This window comes from Herpailurus yagouaroundi, unplaced genomic scaffold (assembly GCF_014898765.1).
Source record: "Herpailurus yagouaroundi ecotype Mexico unplaced genomic scaffold, PumYag 162, whole genome shotgun sequence".
In the NCBI taxonomy this organism is placed as follows: domain Eukaryota; kingdom Metazoa; phylum Chordata; class Mammalia; order Carnivora; family Felidae; genus Herpailurus; species Herpailurus yagouaroundi.
In genome coordinates this window covers 34,093,558-34,112,286 of record NW_024412403.1, presented here as the reverse complement: position 1 = coordinate 34,112,286, position 18,729 = coordinate 34,093,558, and the positions used below count along the sequence as shown (strand labels likewise).

Below are 18,729 nucleotides of genomic sequence, written 5' to 3'. Positions count from 1 at the left end.
TATCTTGCCACCAGTAGAAAGCGTGCTCAACATTAATGACTGAAACTAAAGGTCATGTCTGTGAAAACATTTCTATCTCATCTTGGGAATCTTTCCCTTGTTCTTGCTCATACAACAAGAGTACCATGTGTATTGTTTGTTTAGATGTCAATATCCCCCACTGGTCCATAAAAATCTCAAGGGCATATTAAATACCTAGAATCTAGCACAGAACCTTGCACATTTTTGAGTACTTAATTAATAAATATATGTATAAATATTTTTCCTAAACAATGGCTTTTCAGCTCCTGCTACATCTATAACTTTTTCCTACCTGCGTATTTACTATAAGATTTTTAAAAAGAGAATATTTTGAACCTTCAATTGAAATAAAAGAAACAAAAGAAAGGAGGAATCCTGTGACTTTTTAAATGTCATATCTTTATTAGTTTGTTTAATCACTTAAGCATTCTAAACAATAAGCACTTTGGTGGGTTCTAGGTGCTCAGTAATGAACAAAACCAAATTCTGACTTTAAGAAGTTTCAAATCTAGTGAAGGAGGCATACCTGACAGAAGTGAGAAGTAATTATAAGATATGAAACACAATAAAGGAATCAAACAATGAAGTGAAATAAAGAATCATTTAATCGGACCTATTAGATCCCATTGTTTGGAAAAGATCTCACTGATGAGATTGCTTTGTAGCTGAGATCCCTAATGGCTCTGCAGCAATTTCTTAATTTAAATTTTAAAATCATTTATACACATACACAAACAATTGCGCACACCTCAAAATTATGGTTAAATTATTATACATTTGCTAGCATGCTCCCTAGGGATCATTCCCTTGATGCCCTTTTGCCGTGTTGATTTATTTCCTTTGGTGAAACATCATTTTTCTTAACTTTTTTTGATTGCCCCCATACCTCTGGGAAGTGGCTTTTTGTCACTTAAATACATTTTAAGTGGTTGTTTAAAAAGTGAATAAATATGATATGAGAAGGAATCTGCAGCTGAGGATATGATCAAGATAAGAAAATGTGCATAGACATTTAAGCATCCTCAAGGTGTGTGTGTGTGTGTGTGTGTGTGTGTGTGTGTTGGGAGGAGAGGTACTTTGGGTTTGGGTAAATCCATGAACAGAAAGATTAATTCGCTAAATAAAATGCAGCTGAGTATAACCAGGTGGAAAATTGCCCATGAACCAGGACAGCAGTATGCACACCCTACTAGTACTCTGTGATTCACTAGAAATGCCCTTGTTTTAGAATAGGGAGTAGCAACAATCATTCTACTGAAATGTCATTGTTCAGTTTATTGTGCAGAGGTCATAAATCTTATTCTCCCCGCTCAGAGAAGGAATCTTAAATAAAACATTCCTTGGATACTTTGGTCCTTTGGACTTTATGTTTGGAGGTTTCTCTGCTAAGAATACATATAGAGCTTCTCAAAAACCTAGTGGAAGAAGAATTGTAGAAAACTGTATGCTACCAAGTTACCATGTTACTATCACTTGGGGATGTGTTTAAAGTAAAATGAATTAGAGCCTGAATTAGCAGTCTCCATGGCATACACCCTTAGACTGGAATAATATCACTTGTATTTCTTGGTTGCAATAGCACGTTTACGAAGACTAAAGTCTATTCTCTATGACATATGTCATCCATGGTATGTTATTAATGCTGATTACATAATTGTAAATGAATGAAGGAATTATTTTGGAGTGTCTCATAAGTGTCACTTGATGATATTAATTCTCCTACCTAGTCAGGTATATAAATAAATGTTTTTCTACATACTTAGAAAGGTATCCATCCAAATAAATCAATAAGACCAACTGTTAGAGAGATCCGAGCATTTAGTTTGAAATACAAACCAGATAGGCCTGTCTTGCTTTATTCCTTGCAAGATATATCATCCTGCAATCATTTCTCCATATGTGTAAGTGAAGCTTTATGAACCCTCACTTTAATAACAATGTTTGTCCCCTTTATAAAAAATGTGTCCATCGTTGTGACATTATTTATCCTACATATGGCTCAGAAATAATGTTAAATGGTTTGTTGATAGTTTAACAAATATTGTATGAGATTTTGGAGATAACTTCTATAGATTCTTTGGAGAATGAAAATCTATCAAGTGCTCCTAATCATGATGGAGTAATGGAAGGGAACCAGATAACACACTCATTCTTTTTGCTTTTCCTTTCCTGCTCCCTTTCCACTTCCACTGACGCCAATCCCACCTTTGCATTCATTTTGTAAAGCTGTTAACAGAAATAGAAATGAATTATAGGTTGGACAATCTTAAGGGAATTTGCATTAGATCCCTGATTGATTAAATATACAAAGTGACCTTATGGACAATATCACGATTTTTGCCTAATCCACACAATATCTTTATTTTCTCATGTTTGGCAGCTCCTACCCAGTCTGTCAGAGGGAAAATATAAAGAAATCCGTTTTGATTAACACCTGCAGCTGTTTTTATTTATCGAGCACAAGTTTTTGTTATGCTCATATCTCATCGATTCTTCAACAAATATATAGAGAGCAACTACTATATACTATGCATGAGGACAACTGTGGGAGCATAGTTTCAACAGATTGGATCAGATCAGCATGGAGCTTACACGTATCCTGAATCTCTCACACCATCTTCGTGAAGCCCCTCCGCAGGGTAGATGTCATTATTCCTATCCTATCCTCATTCAGAGCTCCAGAAAGGTATGCTTAGGTCATGTAAAGTAAGAACGTAATGAGTTTCAGTTAAACTTTATACTCAGTTGGTCCATCAATGTTCTGGGCTGAATGTGTACCCCCAAATTAGTATATTGAAGTCCTGATCCCAAGTACATCAGAATGTAACTGTGTTAAGAGATAGTCTTTAAAGGTGAAATGAGATCTTTATAAGTGGACTCTGATCCAATATGACTGGTGTCTTTATAAGAAGACGAAATTCAGACACAGACATACACAGAGGAAAGATCACATGAAGACACAAGGAAAACATGGCCACCTACAAGCCAAGGACAGAAGCCTCTGAAGAAACCAATCCTTTTTACACCTTGATCTCTAAATTTTAGTCTCTAGAACTGTGAGAAAACAAATTTATGTTGTTTAAGCTATCCAGTCTGTAGTACTTTGTTATGGCAGCCATGGCAAACATTAGAGTAGCCGTCAAGAAGATACTTCAATCTCGTGACCTTATTTGCAATAGGATTTTTGCATACATAATTCAATTAAGTATCTTAAGTTGTTCTCAACCTGGATTAACATGAGTTCTAAATGCAATGAATGTCTTTAAAATGGGAGAGAAGCCAGGGAGGAGGAGGAGAGAGCCAAGTGAAGACAGAGACGGGGTTTGGAGTTATGCCGCCACAAAATAAAGCGTGCTTGGAGCCACTGGCAGCTGGAGGAGGTAAGGAAGGATTCTCTCTTGGAGATTTCAGAGTGTTTGTCCCTGAAGATAACTTCATGTTGTACTTTTGGACTCCAGAATAGTGAGAGAACAGTTTTCTGTTGTTTTAGGTCACCTAATGGGTGGTAATTTGTTACAGCAGCCCTAGTATAAAGAAGCGTGGATTCCTTACCTAAAGAATGCCTCTTCTGTATTCCCAAGCCCAGACTCCACTGCACTATGCTGCCTCTCATTCTGCTGTACTCTGATCATGGACATTTCTAGAGAAGTGACCAGAAGTGAAACGTTAAACTTCCAAATGTGAATGCTGATTTTCTATATGTCTTTAGGCTTTGCCAGCAAAACATCCCCTTTTTGAAAATAATTTGTGGACATTTTATTTCCTAGTATATGTTTTTAGTGAGATCTTCATACTGTTATTTGCCTCAATGCTAAAATTCCCAATTTAGTCTAGACACAAGGTAAGCCTGTTGTAAGTATATTAGATAAAAAGCTAAAACCATTTCTGACTGTGCAACAAGTCTTTTCTTCAGTATTCCCAATTTCTTCCATGACTATGACATGTCAACTCAAGTATTTTCTGATCCTTAAATGACTTAATACCTACTTTGAGAGATTTATATAAGTAGAAATATTCTGAAAGTCAAGCAGAATGTCTATACATATACAATGTTATATCATTTTTTTAAAATTTTGCACTCTAATTAAGGATTTGCCTAGAGAATAAGCCATTGTCATAGCCTTAATCTCAAGAAGAAACTGACAGGTGGCAGTGATCAGACTTACATTTGCCACTCCAGTTTTTAAAGAGGCAAAATATGGATGGTGACAAAAGGTCTCTCAACTCCCACTATTCTTTCCATAATGGCATCTTATACTTCATGAGATTTTCTTAGCAAGGTAAAGCACACATAATCAGGATCAAACTGGACATGCTATGGTTCTGATTAGCTGGCTACTAACTGCAATGTCAATGAATAGAAAAGTCAATAGGAGTACGTGCAATCCAAGTTTCCCACCTTAATTATATGAAGAATCCTTTTATATTAGAACTTGATAAGTGATATTTCTGGAAACTGACACCATCAAGGCTGGAAGTTGGCCCTAGAAAGTTTCCTGGAGTATGTTAGGATAGAGAAAGAATAGATCTGAATAGAAGACAGGTCATGTAGCTGCTCCATGTACTCATAAGCTTAAACTGGGATAACATCTAGGAATAGTGCAGAATTGTCAGTCCCCATCAACTTTAGGCATAGGTCAATGAAGTCTATTCCTATCATTGATCAATCAGTTTTCAAAAACCATGAGAATTTCTGATATACTAGGATTCTGATTTCTTTATGATTTAGTAGACCTACATGACTCTCCGTGTGTTACCTGTGGGCTCATGTTGAACACACGTGATAAGACATGGTCTACAAAGAGCAACTTGAGGAAAATAAATACGTATAATATTGACATGATGTAAAATCCAACTTCAATTTAATCCTTCACTTTTGTTGCTGATGAAATGGGATTTAGAAAGATAAAATGGCAGAGCTATGACAGGAACATAGTGGCTCTGAAATCAGGTCCAGTGTATGTTGTGGCAGCCAACAGTCTACTCAACCAAATTTATTCCCCCGAAGCACTGAACCAGTTACAGAGAATGTAATTCCTTATTCTACCGGGAGTCATGTCTTAAAGCACTATTTATGCCTGTTCCTACAAATCATGGAACATTTTCAGAAATTAACACTTATTTAAAATCTAAAATGTAAGACAATGATCTTTTGTAGTCCAATCAACTGAAACAATTATGACAACCTGAAATAATTTATACTAATATGTATTTTTTTGCTGTTTTCCACTAGTTTTTTTACAGTGAAACATATACTGCAATCATAAAATGCTGTCAGTTTAGAGGTTATTTTTTTTTTAATTTTTTTTCAACGTTTTTTATTTATTTTTGGGACAGAGAGAGACAGAGCATGAACGGGGGAGGGGCAGAGAGAGAGGGAGACACAGAATCGGAAACAGGCTCCAGGCTCTGAGCCATCAGCCCAGAGCCCGACGCGGGGCTCGAACTCACGGAACGTAAGATCGTGACCTGGCTGAAGTCAGACGCTTAACCGACTGCGCCACCCAGGCGCCCCTAGAGGCTATTTTTATGTAAATAAATCCTTTTGTAAGAAATTGGTAAAATTATTTAGAGAGGCAAACATGAAACTCAAGGTTCATCTCATTGAATTTCCAAAGCTTGATAGGACAGAAATTCCATTTTTGTATTGTGGCCTGGGTACCATTTACCAACAATGTATGGAAAAGAAAAAAAAAAAATAAAAAAAAAAAAAAAAACACGTTTCAACAGATTTTTGAAAAGCAGTTACAAGCTTAGGAAAAAAAATATTTACACATAATTTCACATTTATCTTTAGTAAAAAGTAGCAGCGAGTGAAATGATGAAAATTCATGCCATAATTTCAGCAGCCATTTATGCTAAAATGAAAAATATAATAAGTAAAACTGTCGTGAATATGAATGACATTTTTATAAACAATTTGTCAAAAAGAAGAAACAGTGAACCCTGGAAATTTTAATTTATGTTATAAGTTGTCCTTAAAATTCATATTATGAGTTTTAAATATAAATGCATTTGAAAGTTGGACATTCTTCTCCTGTAACTGCTTTGCTCCAAATAGTGATGGTACAGTGAGCCAGCAGACCAGAATCACAGGGAGAGTTGAAAATGATCACGGCGTGAAGAAAATATCACTCTTATAGTTTCTGCTTGTAAACCTAGGAATAAATCATAGTAGAATGTCAAGAGATAAAAGAAAGAAGGAGTCTCAATGGGAAAATAAAATATATATTGTTTCTGTTGAAAATAAATTTACAAGACAAAGAATATTTGAGTAAGGACTGCAAAGAAGCATAAATGAAAATCTGTGCTTTTTAATTTTTTTTTTTTTATTTTTACATCTTCAATGTTCCACAGTTCTCTGGTCCCTGTATTTTTTATTGCTGTTTCTTTTTTTTTTTTTCCACAAGGTGTTTTGGCCTCATTTAAGTGATTTCCTGATTGACAGATTTATCTGTGATTTGGAGAACACTGCACAACACGAGAGCATTAGGGGATTCAGTGAGCAGGTGTTAAACCTATTGCAGAGAATATTTCTCTTTATCAACCTCTAATCTTCTGACTTCAGAATTTTTAAACAGATGTTTTAGACAGACTTTCTCTACTTTTTGTGTTTCCATGGGGTTGTCTCTCACCTGCTTAATTGCTTCTTTGCCAAATGAAATAACACAAAAAGAACACGAAATACACATTCTCACTTCCCCTGTGAAGAAAGTTTCCTATTTGATTTTCTACACTTTTGTTAATTTTCCTTTGAAGGGTGGAGAGTTAGTGATAGAGCTGAAATGACTTTATTTATTGGATTTTTAAAACTTGAATATACTATCTTCCCACCCTCCCCAAGTTTGCAATTTTCTGTTTACAGAGTTTCCTCAATACCACAGGTCTTTTGCCAATATTTTTCCTTTGTGCAAATTTCCTGATCCAAGTTTGACAACAGGCTGGAAACAAGAATAGTTAGCACAATTATAGGCACATTGAAAACCTGGATTTAAGAAGCTGATGGGAACAGTGGAATAGAATACCTATTTAGGACAAAGGGGACTATATGTCATGTGTATTTGGGTTCTTGGTAAGATATCATATAGAAATTACATGTCTATGAATGTTTGGCACACTAGTGGGGTAGACCTACCAGAGTTTTATGTATATGCATTAACCGTGATATGCTTCTTGGGGCAATTATTTTAAAACAAGAAATACTCAAGTATAATGCCCTTGTGTGCACAAGAAAGCCTTAGACATAGAAGTGGAGTAGTGAAGCTGGATGTACCATGGTACCATCATCAGCCTAATTCCTTGATCCGACCACAGTGAAACAGATTCTTTATGCTTCTCAGATGGAACCTAAGAAGGAATGTCTGTGAAAGATAATCTGCTCAGATACCGAACACTGGCAACAATTGTTATTTCTTTGAGACTTCATTACTGTAAAGTTTATTATTATAAAGGCTTTTCTGCACAGGAATCACCAGCACGTTGGAAAGAAGCAATACCAGGAGGGAGATTTAGGCTACCTGGATGAAATTATGGTACCAGATGGACTTTTTATAGAAATACTTGCTGAAGATGTTGATGGTTAATTTTATGTATCAACTTGACTGGACGAAGGGATGCCCAAATAGTTGGTAAAGCATATTTGTGTGTGTCTGTGAGGGTGTCACTAGGAATGAATTAGAATTTGAATCAGTAGACTGGGTAAAGAAGATGGCATCACAAATGTGGGTGGGCATCATTCAAATCATGCAGAGTCTGAATAAGCAAAAAGGTGGAAGGAGGGCAAATTTACTTCCTGCTTGAACTGAGACATTCATTTTCTTCAGTCCTTGAACATCGGGTGTTCTTGGTTCTTAGGCTTTCAGACCCATACTGGGACTTACACCATATCTCCCCATCCCTGCCACCAGAGCTTTGGATACATACAGAATTACGTTACCAGCTTTTCTGGTTCTCCAGCTGCAAATGAGAGACTGTGGAACTTCTTGTCCTCCACAACTGTGTGTATTAATTCTCATAATCTCTTCCTGTATTACTTATCTATATCTTATTGGTTCCTTTTTTCTGGAGAGTTCTAATACAGTGATCCTGTAGAAAGTCAAAGATTCTCAACTAGCGTTGAGGGAGAGGGTTATTGAAATTTAAATTTCATCGGGGTCGGGGCTGGGTGGCTCAGTCTTTAAGTAGCCGACTTTGGCTCAGGTCATGATCTCACGGTTTGTGGGTTCGAGCCTCGCATCCGGTTCTGTGCTGACAGCTCGGAGCCTGGAGCCTGCTTTGGATTCTGTGTGTGTGTGTCTCTCTCTCTGCCCCTCCATCGCTTGTGCTCTATCTCTCAAAAATTATAAACATTAAAAAAAAGAAATTTAAATTTCATCATAGAGTTGTACAATATGAATGCCAACCTCCTTTTAATATCTCTTCTTTGGTCAGGCTGGAATACTAAATGCTAACTTTCCCAGACACCTGTGTCCCTGAAGTTATAAAATGTAATTTTGATTCTGCAATCAAGTACAATGAGATGAGAAATGGAATGTGGGGCAGAAATGACCTGGTTATAAAACTAATACCGGTAGTCTTACTTTCCTGAATTAGCTGAGGATTTGTGATTGTTACAGAAAACAAACAATGCTATTTCTGTCCAACTTTGTAAAGTGGCCTTGATAGTATGCCTGTTATGAGCTCATCCTTGAATCTGTGTCTTCACCTTTCTCATTCTTCTAAAATGCAATTAATACCCTGAAAATCACCTTTTGTTTAACTAGTTATAGAAGTAACAAGTCTATGAAACTGAACTCTGATCAATATAATCAGTAGGTGTAACTCCATCACTTCCTACAAGTTGCCAAGGGATGAGGAAAATTAGATTACAGATGGCAGAGAGAAACCAAAGTGGATTGAGCTGTCACAATGAGGTAATTATAAAGAGGTAAGGTCGAGCACGGGCAAAAGTCACAGGGGAGCTTACACACCCCCCAAATATTTCACCTGTTTTCTGAATGAACTATTATCTTTGGATATTTGGAGCCTTCAAATATTTATTCTGTCTTCACTGGAGGGTGTTGATATCACCAAAATCCATCCTTGATAATGCCAACAAGCATACTTAGCATCTCTGATATGCACAGTTCCTCATGATCCTAACTTTAGAGACCCCTCTCTACTCTGAATGCAATGACCAGTTCTCATTACCCATCAGAAACATTTCAATCTATTTTTTTTAATTTTTTAAAATATTTTTCATTTTTGAGAGTGAGAGAAACAGAATGTGACCAGGGGAGGGTCAGAGAGAGAGAGGGAGACACAGAATCTGGAGCAGGCTTCAGGCTCCAGGCTGTCAGCACAGAGCCTGATGTGGAGTTGGAACTCATGGGCCATGAAATCATGACCTCAGCTGAAGTCAGATTCTTTTTTTTTTTTTTTAATGTTTATTTATTTTTGAGAGAGGGAGAGTGTGAGCCAGGGAGGGACAGAAAGAAAGGGAGACACAGAATCCAAAGCAGGCTCCAGGCTCTGAGCTGTCAGCACAGAGCCTGACGTGGGGCTTGAACTCATGAGCAGTAAGATCATGACCTGGGCTGAAGTCAGATGCTTAGCCGACTGAGCCACCCAGGTGCCCCAGAAAAACATGAATGTAAAATGTCATCTATCCTCTTTATTTCACAGTAATCCCTTCTATACATTAAGCTTAATCTTTGACACCAATACTGGTTTTTTTGTTTGTTTTTCTCTTCCCCCTTTGTAAGCTCACAGGCTACAATGCTTTGATGACCTGATTTGCTTTTCAGCATACATCAGATAGTCAGGTATCCTAACTGTGCCCTTTCCTATAAGGGATTATAGCATAATGTAGGTCATGAAACTAAGATTATATTATGCAATTTTAATTAAAGGAGTGATAAGGGAATTTTCAATTTGTTGAGGACAAATTGACCTATCAAATGTTGAATGAGCCCTCATTAATCTATATTTGAGTTCACTTATATTTGATATACACTTCAATAGTCTATTTTATTCTTTGCAAGTCCAAGAAAATCTATGACACTTCTCTTTATTCCTAAGAGATCATATGTCTGTCTAACTCCCCAAGATCAGGATATTTGAAGTGAGCTTCTCCTCTTCCTTTCTATGATCATATCTATATCACACATTCTCTCCTGCCTAACGTTAATTTCCCATCAGAGTTCATGATCATTTCTCCTTCCTTTTCCTCTGGAATCTTCTGATTATCACCTTCCTCATTTACATTTTTAACTGCTCGAATCCTATTGGATTGGTCCCTTTTGTAGATATAAATACATCCAAGCCTTCATTTTCTTAAAGAACAAATGAAAAAAGAGAGGAAACGGAAGAATACATGTCACTTTCAGTTTTATAATTGGAATGTGACAATCCTGAAAGATTACTCTGTTAACAGCAAGGACCAGAGAGGAAAGGGAGCCGGCAATGACGCCTGAAAGGTATTTTGGGCTCCAGTAAAGGGCAATTGGAAGAGTGTCAGGGGCAGGAAGGGGTAGGCAGATGTGAATGAGAAATTAAGAGAAAATGAGCTAATGCTCGGTATAGAGACAACAGGATAGGAGAGCTAGAGTGTGGAGAGGGATTGGATTTGATGCTGTGTGGTGCAAAATTTGGGAGGGAGAGGAAAGGAAAAGAGGTTTTTGAAGAATGTTTCCTATTGTTTTTGTGAGACAATTTCCTTATAACTAAGCCTCTACATAAAGCCAAAGCAAATATCACTCTATATTTTTTCCTACTGGACTTAGCATATAGTTCAGACTGGTAACAAGTTCTGTTACATTTGAGTTTCTAATACATTATATTTAGCACACAAGGATCCTTTTTTTTAAAAGTTTTTATTTACTTATTTTGAGAGAGAAAAAAACAGTGTGGGAAGGGCAGAGAGAGAGAGAGAGGGAGAGAGAGCTGATCTCTGCACTAACAGTGCAGAGTCTGATGCGAGGCTCAAACTCACCAACTGCAACATCATGACCTGAGCCAAAGTCAGAGGTTTAACTGGCTGAGCCACCCAGGCTCTCCAACACACAAGGATTCTTATACAACAATAATCTGGGGAGACTGGATTGATGATGGCTCAGAAATTAGCCTCATTCTAACATAATTAAAAGCAATTAATTTTCTGATTACCTAAAATGTTTCTTTTTTTTTTTTTTTACTTTTTTTAATGTATATTCATTTTTGAGAGAGAGAGAGAGAAAGAGAGAGAGAGAAAGAGAGAGAGAGAGAGAGAGAGAGAGAGAGACCATGAGCAGGGGAGGGGCAAAGAGAGAGACACACACAGAATCTGAAGCAGGCTTCAGAGCCTGATGTGGGGCTCAAACTCACAAGCCATGACATCATGACCTGAGCTGAAGTTGGTCACTCAACCGACTCAGCCACCCAGGCGCCCCTAAATAACAAATTTATATAAGAATTAATCAATATAAGCATTTAGTAAGCAATGTCATAGTTTAGGGGAGGATAGTGATACGGATGACAGCTACCTCTTCTCTGTACTACTTGGCTATAAAACATCATTCCTTTATATTTTCATAGGATCATTTGTACAAAGCTGCTGCATCAAAGTGACTGCTTTGTGTCCCGATTCATCAGTTAAATGATTTAGGAAGAAATAAATCCATGAAACTTTAGTACCAGAAGCATGGCCAATCCTTAATAAAATTTAATGACTCCAAAAAAAGAGCATAATTTGGGTCATAGAACTGGAACTATATTATGCAATTTTAATTAAAGGAGTGCTTTGCATAGACAAATAATAATCACATAAGTTGAAATTCAGTCAAGCCATTAAGGTCAACTGAAAGTGCCGATTTTAATATATATTTACAAACTAAAATGACATGATTTGATGTGAACAATGTTTAAGGAAATAAAAATCAGGATAGTGCTATTTCTTAGAAAATCTTCCAATTTAAATATTATATAGCATTTCCTTGAGAATAGTACTATCAACCAAAATAAATCAATATATAAAATCTTATTAAAAGGAGTTGTTACTCGGGGCGCCTGCGTGGCTCAGTCGGTTAAATGTGCAACTTCGGCTCAGGTCATGATCTCATGACTCGTGAGTTTGAGACCCAATTCGGACTCTGTCCTGATAGATCAGAGCCCAGAGCCTGCTTTGGATTCTGTGTCTCCCTCTTTCTCTGACCCTCCCCCACTCATGTTCTGTCTCTCTCTGTCAAAAATAAATAAACATTAAAAAAATTAAAAAAAAAAGAGTTGTTATTAAGTCACTTTGATAACGTGAAGCATAATGACATGGAAGAGGAGAGATAGGTGGTGAAATATATAGAATTTTCTGTTATTTGCACCTAGTAATTAAAAATATTTCTTCTCTGCAAGAAAAGATTAGATGTAACATCTTAAAAATGTTGTTACCGTGTCATACCTCAAAAGCCTTTAAAACTGTTATATTTATATATTTCACTTTGCATATAATGGGTATTAAAGAGTTTAAAATGATTTCCTATGTTAGTATTGGGTAATCTTAAGAATGGGTTAATGGAGGTTAGAATGCAAAGCTCAGATCCAATTTCATGTAAGTAAATGAAGATTTTCTTTATCTAAAGCCTTTTTAACCTAGAATAATGAGCACAACAGTCGAGTTGGGTTATGAATGAAAATGTAATCAGCTGGCAGCTGAGTTCAGGATATAATTATGTTACTTGTATAAACATGTTATGGTGCCCCAATGTAAACCAGGCTTTGACAAGATACGTAGTGTATCCAGAAGGGAATCCAGGAATAAAATGCCATAGCAGTTGTAAAAAATCATTTTAGGGAACTGTCACTTTTCTTAATTGCAAAAGAAAGTTTTCCTAGAAGATTATTTGAACTGAGAATTGATTTGATTGTAGGGCATCGTTAAATTACTGACGTTGGAAAATGCCTATGCAGTCCACCCTCAGTGTGGATGGTGCAGTAGAGTCACCGGAGTGTGAACAAATTGAAACTCCCTAGCTTGCTCTTGCAGCCAGCAGCTTCTGCGTCGAGGCCAGAGACAGAGGTTGACATATTCTCTGTAACACATTAAGCATACATGGAAAAAGAAATTTCTAGAAATAGCACATTTGAAAAATGATTATCGATTACAATTTAAGAATACATCCAGGGGCGCCTGGGTGGCTCAGTTTGTGAAGCTCCAACTCTTGGTTTGGGCTCAGGTCATGACCTCAAGTTTCAAGAGTTGGGGCCCCATATGGGGCTCTGTGCTGAGTGTGGAGCCTGCTTGGAATTCTCTCTCTTTTCCTTTTGTCTCTACCCCTCCTCACCTCTCTCTCTCTGTCAAAATAAATAAACTGGAAAAAAAAAAAGAGAATATATCCACTATTCCATAAACTATTGAATAGCATCTTTAAGTCATCCAACAAACTAATAGAAAGTAAATCATCTCCAGTGGCAATTTTTGGTCCTAGTTCACTAGTTACTCCTATTCTGCTAGAAAACCTCCCTCTACTGTGTGCTACTCTTTTAGAGGGCCATAAAGTGGTGCTGTTTGAGACTCTATTTCTCGCAGAGATTTTAATCTTATGACCTTTTAACTCTATCTTTTTTTCTTTTTTGTGTTAATTTTTTTTTAATGTTTATGTATTTTTAGAGAGAGAGAGAGAGCACAAGCCTAGGACAGGCAGAGAGAGAGTGATAAAGAGAATCCCAAGCAATCTTAATGCTCTTGGCACAGAGCTCAACACGAGACTCAAACTCACAAACTGTGAGATCATGTCCTGCGCGGAAACCAGGAGTCGGACACTTAACCGACTGAGACACCCAGGCACCCCTTAACTTTAATTTTTCTTAGATGCTGAGTACCTGCCTGGACTCATTTCTCCTGAGTACCTGCCTGGAAAGCAATTTAATAACCCATACTATGCTAAGCCCTTTGGCTCTGCTCACTTATTCTTGTGCCCGATCAGTTTCCCTGTTCCATCAGAATGAATAACTCCCCTACCAAGTTGTCTGGAAAATTTAAAGGGCATTTTATGCGTTTTAAAATTTTAGGGAAAATGAGTTCAAAATTTTTCTACCAAATTAATGCATTCAACAATTTCCTACTCAAAAACACATCCTCTTTCACTCTCTGAAACTGACCTCACCTACTAATTCTTTAGACTCTAGACTCTCATAATTTCATTTGATATTTAGTAGAAAAAACAGTTACAGCCCACATTGCAAATGAGCATCCAAAATACAGTAAAAACTTCCCACTCATTATTTTTTTTATTTTCCACATATGTTAACAGTGGAATTATCAGGTCTCTTTAAGTAGTCAAATTGCTTACTTTTTTCAGTCAGAAAATATTTATCATTTTCTGGCATCTGATACATACTGACCATAAGATTTCATTTTAACTTGAAGATAACAAATATCAAAATAATTCTGGAGAATTTCCCTAAAAGAGGTTAATTTATTTTTTTGTGGTGTTTGGAATGATACATTAAAAACATTAATGCTTATTTATTGTTGAGACAGAGAGGGAACACAAGCGGGGGTGGGACAGAGAGAGAGAGGGAGACAGAAGAGAGAGAGGGGCTCTGTGCTGACAGCAGAGATCCCAATGTGGGGCTTGAACCCACAAACCCTGAGATCAAGACCCTAGCCAAAGTGGGACACTTAATCGACTGAACCACCCAGATGCCCCTGGAATGATACCTTTCTAAAAATTCTGTTAATCTAGACTTCTCACAATTGAGCACATTTCTAACAGTAAAGACAAACAATATCAAATTTGACCAATGATAAGCATAGTATCATATGTCAGATTCCACTCTGTCATTAGTCAGAAAAAATGGGTTCTAGTCACTTCAGTTCTCTGGGTCTCATGAACTCATTATGACTGTACTTTATGGTAACAATCTACTTTTGCTACATCTTGTAGTTTAGTTAGTAATGACCATCGTGAAACGTGGATTAGTCTACAGAGACTTGTGACATAAGAAACAAAATATCAAAAGGCAATAAATGAGAAAAATAGAAAATTATAGCTTATTTGGTTTATTAATATTTGTATTCCTTTTATAAGGTTTTATAACAAAGTACCACAGACTTGGTGGCTTGAACAACAGAGAGATCTTTTGTCATGATTCTGGAGGCTAGAAGTCAGAGATCACGGTGCATTGGGTTGGTTTCTTCTGAGGCCTCTCTCTGTGGTTTGTGGAAAACTGTCTTTTCCTCTTTATCTTCACTGGATCTTCCCCTGGAAGATCTATCTTCACTGGATCTATCCCAGTTCTAATCTCCTCCTCTTACAAAGATGCTAGTCATAAGGGTGAAGAGTCACTCTAATGACCTCTTTTTAACTTTATTACCTTTGCAAGACTTTATCTTCAAATATAGTCACCTTCTGAGTTATCTAGGATTAGAACTTCAGCATATGAATTTTGGGAGCCACAAATTAGTCCATTATAATATTACATAAAATAAGACATTAAAATGGATTGTATAAAGCATGGTAAAATACATACAGGAATTAGAGCAAATATAGTTTGCGGGGCAAATCTGCAAAGTGTAAAGCCAGAAGACTGAGCTGAAATGTGCATTTACTTCATTTCTGCTGTTGAGCTTATATATGACCTAAAAAGCACAATTTCAGCCACCCACACACCTCTCTCGGGCCTCTGCTGAAGACCATATTATCAAAGGACAGATGCACAATTCATATCTGCAGCATTTATTTCAAGGACAGAGTCAAAAGATTGACATCTTCTCTGTGACACTTGAAGCATACGTGGAAGAAAGGAGTTTCTAGAAATAGCTAAGTTAAAAAGTGATTATCAATTATAATTTAAGAATATTTCTACCCTTCTATAAACTATTGAACACAATCTTTGTTTTATTTTTTTCGAATATCTGTAAATCATTCAATGAACTAATAGAAAGAAAAGTGTCTGTAGGTGAAAGTTTTAAAATTTAATCCCAATACAGTACACTTTAGACGATAAATCGTAAATGAAAAATGTTGCCCTGACTACTGTGCCTATAATGGTAATGTGACAATTCTCAAATATCCTTTATTTTGATTACCTACATACATGCTGCTAGGTCTGTGATAAAATCGTATTCTTTGCTTTCTTCAATCATCCCATATGATTTTTTTTTTTTTTTATGTATTTCAGTAGTTGCTTCATTTGGGAAATTTGTTCTTCTTTAATTGTTATAGTAGTAGCTTAGATGTATAATGCTTTATGTCTTACAATATGTTCTTTAAATTTAACACTTCATTAAATAATCAAAACTACTTATAAAAATATTGCTTTTGTTATAATTTAGATAAGAACATTAAGGTCTGGGAAACTTCGGTGTTAACTACCAATGAGTGGCAAGCTTTCTCAGTTATAGAACATATTTTTCAGCCTAGATTTTTTTTAAGTATGTTTATTTATTTTGAGAGAGAGAGAGAGAGAGAGAGAGAGAGAGAGACAATGCACATGTGCACATGCACAAGTGGGGGAGGGGCAGAGAGAAGGAGCGAGAGAATCCCAAGCAGGCTCCTCACCATCATCACAAAACCCAATGTGGGGCTTGAACTCATGAACTGTGAGATCATGACTGGAGCCTAAACCAAGAGTCTGATGCTTAATCTACTGCGCCACCCAGTTGCCCCAAGCCTAGATGTTTTAAAGAAATTATTCTCATTCTACTTTCACAATAAAAAATAATCTCATTTAAATTGTAATGTCTTATTTGTCCAAGGTTAGAAAGAAGTTTAATTACTGAGGAGCAAACCAATGATTTTGGATTAATAAGAAAGGCATAGCCCCAGAGTCTTGCTTGCTTGTTGCTGATGGGATAAAGGCTAACTAAAATAGCCAGATGATGGACAGCATATTTGAGGGCATTTCTTGTGATAGAAGAATTGGATATCACACACACACACACACAAAAAAAAAATATTTAAATTTAAGTGGAGAAGTGACTGGAATCGAAGATCATAAAGTTCCATTAACAGTCATAAATACAAAGGAATTTTGGTTTTTTTTTAATTTTTTTAAATATTTATTTATTTTTGAGACAGAGAGAAACAGAGCATTAGCAGGGGAGGGGCAGAGAGAGAGGGAGACACAGAATCTGAAGCAGGCTCCAGGCTCTGAGCTGTCAGCATAGAGCCCGACACGGGGCTCGAACTCACGAACTGTGAGATCATGACCTGAGCCCAAGTCCGACGCTTAACCAACTGAGCCACCCAGGCGCCCCGGAATTTTGTATTTTTAATAATTACCTTCAAATGTAACCTTGAGTCTGCATTGAAAAAATAATAATTTTCTTGTTACAGAGATATTTTATTCTCTTTTCCTTACTAAGTACGTTCCCATTAAATTTTCTTTAATTTATGTCTCATGTATAACCTTACCCCAAAGCACTTTTTTTTCCATCCACGGAATTAAATAAATAAAATGTATCATAAAAAAGTACAATTTTCTAAAAATTGTGAAAGAATGAAAACCTTCCATTAAATAGTAATATTAATGTTTCATTTCTCTTTTCTACAATATTTCAAAAATATTCTTCCATTATTAATAATGAAGGATTTAACATCAATGCAAACAGACTAGACTTTGCATAAAACCCAAAGTCAATTTCCAACACATAAGCCTTCATTTGTGTACATGCAAAAAGAGCCAAGTATCCAGCAGAAGACTAAAATCATTCATATTTTGGATCAAATTATGATGGGGTTAAGTAAAATTAAAATGCATATCCTTGGTAAACATATTAATTCAAATCTAACCATGTAATTAGAATGCTGAATTATTAGATGGAGATTAGATGAGTTTTTCTTGGGTGAATGAATATTCACTATATATCCCAAGACACATTCCAATTTCATCAACATTTTAAATGTGCTCTTCTGTTATCACTGCACTCTCCTGATTTATAGATTTTCCTTACCCACACTACCCATATTTAAAAAAAAAAAAAAACTTTGTATCTATCATTAGTATGTTGAAAGTGATGCATTAAGCTCAACCTTTTTTATAGATAATTTTAGTCTATATAACACTCCTTGCTTCATTAACTGGCAAAGGAGTTCTTTTCTAAATGTTTTAAATATGAATATGTTGGAATATTCAACTACGCAGTTACTTCCTTTCAAAATGACTCAGAAGATTTCTAAAAAAACTGTTTACGATATTTAAACAGAATAACAGAATGATTTAAATCAAAATCCACTAAGCAATGATAGTAAACAGTAAAGAGAATCCTGCCTATATGGCAAATTTATAAGCATATTCAGACATGCAATTAACACCTGCTTAGAATCAGTCCAGCAGTACAGACAATTTACTAATTTTAGTTTAATTAGTTACATTTATGTATTTTAATTTATGAATACCAAGTTCCTAAAAAAATAATATATTAGGAGAAAAGTAGAATATCTAAGGTGATCAAAATGAAGAGCAATGTTTCAATTTTCAAGTCGGCAAAGTGATATCAATCTATTATTAATGGTTTACTTTCCTTGTGTGGGAATAGAGACTAAATATCCTTTTTTGTTGTGTTTGTATGTTAGTGATATTTTAATTAATAGATTTTGATAGAATAGATTTTATAGAATAAAAAGAATAGAATAGAATAATAGAATGAAATTATCAGAATATATAATTTAGAGGCAAGACATCATAGGGTTCAGACTCTGGAGTCAGGAAGCTTGGATTCAAATGAACCTTCTCATGCTTAATACTGTAAGA

At 36.0% G+C, this 18,729-nt stretch overlaps 1 long non-coding RNA gene across 1 annotated transcript in view; it reads right to left on the bottom strand.

Annotated features, from left to right (window-relative positions):
• LOC121036090 (uncharacterized) overlaps nucleotides 1–18,729 on the bottom strand; it is a 28,127-nt gene that overhangs the window by 4,825 nt on the left and 4,573 nt on the right. The window contains exon 2 of the long non-coding RNA XR_005793229.1: nucleotides 5,272–5,276. This is a non-coding gene — a long non-coding RNA (uncharacterized LOC121036090). The remainder of the gene's footprint in view (nucleotides 1–5,271; nucleotides 5,277–18,729) is intronic.